General features: G+C 48.8%; 1 protein-coding gene across 1 annotated transcript in view; it reads left to right on the plus strand.

Moving 5' to 3' along the window:
* Positions 1–2,369: 2,369 nt before the first annotated feature.
* NUMA1 (nuclear mitotic apparatus protein 1) overlaps positions 2,370–7,349 on the plus strand; it is a 44,534-nt gene continuing 39,554 nt past the window's right edge. The window contains exon 1 of the mRNA XM_008066087.2: positions 2,370–2,694. The gene's annotated coding sequence lies outside the window, so the exon portion shown is untranslated. The remainder of the gene's footprint in view (positions 2,695–7,349) is intronic.

Genomic DNA, 7,349 nt, shown 5'->3' on the forward strand with positions numbered 1-7,349 from the left:
CCTGGGCAACTTGGCGAGACCTCATCTCTACAATAAATGAAAAAATTAGCCAGACGTGGTGGTGGGTGCCTGTAGTTCCAGCTATTTGGAAGGCTGAAGGATCATCTGAGCCCAGCAGGTTGAGGCTGCGGTTTCCGTGAACATGCCATTGCACTTCAGACTGGGCGACAGAGTGAGACTCCAGCTCAAAAAAAAAAAAGAGAGAGAGAGGAATTTTTGTAAAGACGAGGTCTCACTATGTTGTCCAGACTGGTCTTGAAATCCCGGGCTCAAGTGATTCTCTTGCCTTGGCCTCCCAAAGTGTTGGGATTACAGATTTGAGCTGATGTGCCTGGCAATAGTACCAGTCTTTATGTCTGCCACTTTGTTTTTCTATAAAAACTTTGGTATTTACTTTCATAATGCTTCTTTGGATAAGAACTTCCCTTTCTACTAATAGTGATTGCTAATCACGGTCTACAAATAATACTGTGGGAGAAACAGTAGGTGATGAGGAGTCTGCAGCAATGGACCTCGGTCTGATCTCCACCCAACTGCTTCTGGTGGCCAGAAGGTTGAATTTGGAAACCTGCCATCCAGATGTAGTTCAGTAGAACAGATTTAAGGAGCCCTAGTGTGCTAGATGTATGGGGGATCAGATTATAGAGAGGGATGCAGTTGATTATCTAGAATTTACATTCTAGATGTGAAGATGAATTTCATGCATATACATATAGTACAAGTGCCAAAAACAGGACTAGATACGTTTTTCTGATCACCAATGTTTTACATGGTATTAAAAATACATGTACTGGGTATGGTGGCTCATGCTTGTAATCCTAGCACTTTGGGAAGCAGAGACAAGAGGATTGCCTGAGCCCAGGGTTTGAGACCAGCCTGGGCAACTTAGCGAGACCTTGGCTCTACAATAAATAAAAAAATTCGCCAGGCGTGGTGGCACAAGCCTGTAGTTCCACTTACTTGGAAGGCTGAGGCAGAAGGATCACCTGCACTCCAGCCTGGGCAACAGAGTGAGACTCCAACTCAAAAAAAAAAAAAAAAAAGCTTATAACACAGAAAGTTCTCACCGTAGTAATCATAGCTGTTAACTATTTGAGGAATTGAGATTTAAGCTGGACCCTAAAGTAACATCTAGAGAGGCAGACTGATGGGAAGAAGGCAGGCTGACCGAGGATTCAGTCTTCTGCTCTTGGAGGAGCACTCTCTCTAGCTTCCCTCACAAATGTTGAACCAACTTCTGCTTGGATACCTTGGTGACAAGGGACCAAAATGCCAAATAGGAATTAACCTTTGTAAAACACCCACTTGTGCCTTATGTGCTATGCCAGTGTGCTGGGCACCTTATAGATGGTGTTGAATTAATCCTCATCACTTTACAACAGAGGTGTCCTTATCCTTATTTCACAAATAGTGATACTGAGGTTCAAAGGTTTCCTGCCAGGTCAAATAGAGCCTGTGGCAGAGAGAGTTCTTCCATTTACTAGTCTGTGATTCTAGGCAGATTATTTAATCTCCATGGAGCAATTTCCTCCTCTTGGGTGAAAAAGTACTGATTTCATAAGGGAGTTTTTGAGACTCATGAGTTAGTACACATTAGGTCATTGGAGCAGTGTCTGGCACATAGTACACACTCAGTAACTGTTAGCTCCTTTTCATCATACCTTGTTTTCTCTCTTGTTTGACGTCATCGTCATCGCCTCGGTTTAATTCTGTCTGTTAGCCCTCACACTTTCTTCCTTGTACAGTCCCTCAGTCTCCTGACTCACCTCCCTGCTGCTAGTTTAATTCATTTATACAGAATAAACGGAACACAGTTCTTGTACCACAGTTCTGTGTTAATAACAAACAACTAAATAAACTTTCAAACCTTTATTTGATTCCTTGATTTGAAGTTCAAGATTCTCCAACTCTGTGACTCCGCCTTACCCTTTAAGTCTTTTCTCCCACAGCTTCCATGCCTCTCTGCTTTCTCTTCCTCCCTCCTTCTTTCTCTTTGTATCTCGGGAAATGCTACCTGTGTGTTTCAAGGTCCAAATTAAAATGGATCCTACTCTCAACCGGTTAGAATTTTTCTTTACATATTTTGTGAAAACTAGCACATACCATCTTGAAATGTAATCTTCGAGGCACATTTCCTATCTCCTGTGAAATTATAACCTATCTCAGTGCAGATACTGGGTTTAATTCATCTTTGTATACTGCCTACAGTGCTCTACATCATTGCTTTGCACATAGTAGGTGCTCAATACATGTTTGTGGCATAAGATAAGGGAGGGTTCCTGTTAACTGTCTGGCAGGCTTCCTTAACAACCTTGGTTAGGGTTGCCGTTCAGTGCATGGAAGGTTTTGTCTTCTGCAAGTCAGACATCTTTTCTTTTTGGCCATGCAGGAGAGGCAGAGCCTTCAGGTCCCAGTGCCTGGTCTGTTAAGGGCTCCAGCCAGTGCCTGTCTACTTGGTCCTGTGCCTTGGCCCCTCAGCCCCTCCCCACAAATACTCAGCGGAGCAGGGGATTAGGTTCTGGCAGCACAGCTGGGATTTTGGCGGCCATTCCACAGCCAACAATAGCACGCAGCCACCCGAACAGGACAGCGCAGGCCTGTACTCCAGGGCCAGAATCTGCCTGAGCTTCTTGTTTGGGTGGCAGAGGGGGAGGAGCGGGCAGAGCGCGGCATCCTGGCCTTGCCACGCAGAAGGTATGGGCTGGAGAGATTCCCACGGGGAATCGACTTGGGGGGTGGCCATGTCCCGGGGTAGGACAGGCAGCGCCCATGAAAGGAGGCAAGGCGCTTTGTGTGCAGCGAGCAAGCAAGCAAGTGGCCTGTGTGTGCTTAAAGACACAGCCCGCCCTGGAGTCAGCAGGAAGCCGCTGGGTTCAAAGGGCCTGCATTTTGCTTGCCTCTGTTCTCGGGTCTTCCTCCCTGCCCTGCTTGCTGCCAGGCAGGGGCTGATCTAATCACAAGGGCAGCTCTTGGCGTACCCTTCCATTGCTGTCCACAGAGATGGACAGGCTGTCATTGCTGCCTTATGCCCTGGTAGAAAAGCGAGCGAAGGGGGGAGTGTCCGGGTGATCCCAGGTTTGCCAGGCAGGCCACTGTGAGGTGTGTGTGTGTGTGTGTGTGTTTATACCACAGTTTGGCTTGGCTCTTGCTGCTGTTGCAGTTCAGTATTTTGCTTGCCTGCTCATTGCTCCCTCCCCCCCATGCGCCCTGTTCTCTTGTTTGTGGACCAAGCCTCCAGCCTTCCCCTTTACAGCCCCTCCTCTCCAGTGGGCCCCTCTCCCGGGCCCCACCCCCCCTGAGAGTTCCCTGCTTGCTGTCGCTCCCAGATCGCGGAAGCTTGCTGTGCCTTTAAAGAAAGCAGACTCCTGGCTGTGACGCACTTCTGGCTGTCAGCCAGGAAGATCGCTCCTGCCAGGCTGACTGAGAAGAAAACCAACAACTTTTCTTTTGTGTGTGGGGTTACTTTCCACTGGCCCCCCCTTCCTCCTCTCCTTTCAAGATTTAAATGCTAATGGCGGATTAAAACCTGTAGATACGTTTGGCTTTAGGAGTCTGGTAAGGCCCCCCTGCACCGAGACTTTTTCTCCCTCACTCTTTCTCTGGGTTTTTGTTCAAACATGGACGAGGGGGTGGGGTGGATTCTCCCCCCTCACCTCCCTTTCCTGCGCCATCCTTAAAGGGGAGGGAGAGAAGAGGGGAGAGCAAGTAAACATACTCAGAAACAGGCGCTGGGAGCAGAGCTTGCCAACATCCGGGAGTTGGCGCTTTTCAGAGCAAAGGGTTGCTTTCTTTCCCCCTTGCGTAGATGTCAGTGTGTTTTTGTTCAGAGGGGGAAAGCGTGTGCGCCTGCATGTTGTGTTGTAGAGAAAGCTCAGGAGAGGGGTTCTCCATTTCTATGTGAGGCCCTGAGTGTGTGTGCGGCAGTGGGCAGTGAAAACAGGTTCATTTTGTCAGCTGGTGTGGACCAGGGCATGTGAATATAGTGGGGGGGCCCGGGTGTGCGCGCGCAATATACGGCTGCAGGCCCGGGGCTGGTTCCCGACTGCAACCCTTTTGCCCTCATCCTTCTGATCTGGACCCTCCAGAGCATGAGGGAAAGGGGCAGATCGCAGTAAGCCATTTTTGCAGAAACCAAAGAATCTTGGTTTCGCCTGCAGTCCCTCCGTTGTTCCTCTCCAGAGCCTTGGGACTATTGACCAAACTCTAAACAAAGCAGGGGTGATCTGTGTGGAGGAGAGGGCTGAGCCCAAAGGTAGTCCCTTCAGCGGACCAGGGAATACATCTAGCAAGCTGGTTTACCTCTGATCTCAGGAGTGAAGGAGACTCCACTGGACTTGGATCAAACAGTCTACTCAGGACTCTCCAGGAGTTGAAAGTGATTGTATTTTTTCCTCCATGGTTTCTCTTGGAGCCGCTGGTCCTTTGACCTTTGACCATCTTCAGGCCAGGGGATGCACCAGCAGAATGTGTCCTATTCCTTTTTTATAGCAAATTTGCCTAGTGCAAGACGACTTGGCCTCTGCTGGGCCCTGCTGGGGTAACCTGCCAGGTGAGGTCTGGGTGCTTGCTTGCCGGTGCCTCCTTGACCTACCCCTCCTGGAATTGAGGAGGAGGAGCCTCAAGATCAGTGTTTTTACTCTTTGGATGTCTCTCAGATGGGGGTACTATCTGTTTTAGAAAGAATTGCAGAGCATGGAATTCTTATGGCTACATGCAGGCAAAGTCAGGGTGTATGGTGGTAAATTTTGCAACTGAGCATGGGCGCACAGATGGGGCAGCCATTTCCTTTGTGAGCAGTGAGTCTGTGGGCCTTTGGAACTATCGAGTAGAGAGGGAGGACAGGCTTGGGGAAGGACCCTTTGAGGTGGGAGCTTGTGTAGGCTTTGGGCCTTGAAATTCTGGGAGTGGGAGTTAGCAGTAAGAGAATGAGGGTTCAGCAGAGGCAAGGGCCCATGAGCCGAGCGATCTGTACAGTTGAGCAGCTCTCTGGGACCAAAGGTCACTTTGGTGTTATCTTGAAGTAGAACTGGTGGTGTTCAGGCAGGCAATAAGTGGCTAAGAGGCAGTCTCAAAGGAGCTGGCACCCAGGCCAGGGGCGGGGTAAGGAGAACAGTGCTGCTGTAACTCAGACCCTCTGGCCTTTGGCCTACCACTTAGTCTGTTCCTAAAACTTTTTCAGAACAGACCCCAGAGCTCAGCAATCTGACCCTCTGGTCCTGTACCTTGCGTATGAGCAGGTGGTTTACATTAGCTTCAGCTCTGGTAGGAAACTGTGGCTAGGTTTTAACTCTTTATGATCCAGAGAGGGTTCACCCAGGTGGCTGTGTGTGTGTGTCTTTTGAGTGTCACCTTCCTTGTCCTGATATATCCTTTCTGGAAATGTAGAAGGGTTACTGTACATGTGGGAATTGGTCCTGTTGTGGGGGAGCTACGTTATGTCGGTTTGGGAAATGTAAAGAGGATGCAGGGCCTTACGTTTCTAAGGCAGCTGCTTCTGTGTCTTCGTTCCTTCTTGAGACCAGGGAAAAGAGAGGTGCCTTGCCAGCTCTGTGAAGCCACTGTTTCAGATTCTGAGGGCATTTCTTTCTCAAAGACCCAGGGAGATGGGAACTCTGAAGTTGCCCTCAAAGGGCCTGGCCTGCATTCTGGGGTTTTCTTTGTTGATCGGGAGTTGTGGGGTTGCCTGATTGAGTTGGGGTGGATCTCAGCAGATCCTTCTGTGAAATGGTTCCAGGCTGCAATCGCAGGGATCTGTTTTTCCATCACCATCACCCAGTCTTCTGGGTGGGGCCTGCCTCAGATTTCAGGGGGAGGGTGGAGAGGATGGTGCTCTGGCTGGGAGCCCTTAGGTTCTAAGCCAAAGCCTGCTTAAAGCTGTAGTCCCAGTGCCGAGGACTAGATGTGCCACTGGATTCAGTCATTAATTATCCAGAGAAGAGAGAATGGCTGGACTGTCCTGAAGCCTCTCTCCCCAGTGTCCTGTCTCAGAAAAAGGCATTTGGCCTTGACGTTAGTTTTCTTAAGCGATGGAACTAGTTTTAGACAGGCTCTCCGGGGATGGCCTTAGGGTCGTATGTTTTGTCTGTGAGATGAAGAGGTTGGTTAAACCTCAGCACATTTTTAGCAGCACAGCTGTGAATCTTTCAGAGGAGGCAAGATCTACCTCTGGTTGCAAATAAAATTTCTGACTGAAGTGTTGGGCCTCATCAAAAGGACTACAAGTCAGTCTATAGGCAACAATGGGGACAAGGGAGAGGTGATCTGGGGCTTGTCCCTTGTTATTGCATAGCTCAATGCTTTTTTTTTTTTTTTTTTTTTAAAGAAGCTCCAGTTGGGCATTTGCCTATTGCTGTTTTCACCACAAGGGCCAAGTGTGGTCCCTCAAGCTTTAGGCTGGCTAGCCACCAGAAAAGCCTGCTTGCAGTGCAGAAGTTAAGGCTATCTGCCTGCATCCTTGCCTTGCTCCAGCGACTACGCAGTCAGTGCCCAAGGATAGGCTGTACTTGACGAAAATCATCCAAGACTGAGGAACACAATCTTAGCTTCTCTGCCCTCCTGAGAGCTCCCTTAAGCATTTTACTTGCTTTCACCAAAGCCCAGGTAAATTGACTGATTTCGAAGTATGGTATGACAGTTGGAATCATGTTGGGTTTTGTAGGGCCAAGAAGCACTTAATTGTAATTAACTTTTAGTTATATTTGGCATTTTTTATTTTTATTTTTTTGAGTTGGAGTCTCACTTTGTCGCCCAGGCTGGAATGCAGTGGCATGCTTACAGCCACCGCAGCCTTGACCTGCTGGGCTCAGGTGATCCTTCTGCCCCAGCCTTCCAAGTAGCCGGAACAACAGGCACATACCACCACGCCTGGCTAATTTTTGTGATTTATTGTAGAGACAAGGTCTCACCAAGTTGTCCAGGCTGGTCTCGAACCCCTAGGCTCAGGCAGTTCTCTCACCTTGGCCTCCCAAAGTGCTGGAATTACAGGCTGAGCCACCATGCCCTGCCATTTTTAATTTTTTTATGTGTATTTAATTTTACTCCCCACCCTGCTATAAACCCCTCAAAGGCAAGGACCATGTCATTTTCTCCCATTTCCCATGTAGCTTCCAGCACAGGATGAATATTTTAGGGACAAAGAAAATATCTTTTGGTTGGTTGGTAAGCCGAGGATACTTGGCTAGGGAAGACCAAGATATGATGGAGACTTACCAGATTTGTGTATCTCTTTCACTTACTAGGCAGTGAGCACCTGTGTGCAAGAATAGTGTCTTTGGAGCCGGACTCGGTGCCTCAGCCTGTAATCCCGCGCTTTGGGAGGCTGAGGTGAGTGGATTGCCTGATCCCGCGGT

The sequence above is a fragment of the Carlito syrichta genome, unplaced genomic scaffold (assembly GCF_000164805.1).
Source record: "Carlito syrichta isolate Samal-C Ts95f unplaced genomic scaffold, Tarsius_syrichta-2.0.1 Scaffold308842, whole genome shotgun sequence".
Classification (NCBI taxonomy): Eukaryota; Metazoa; Chordata; class Mammalia; order Primates; family Tarsiidae; genus Carlito; species Carlito syrichta.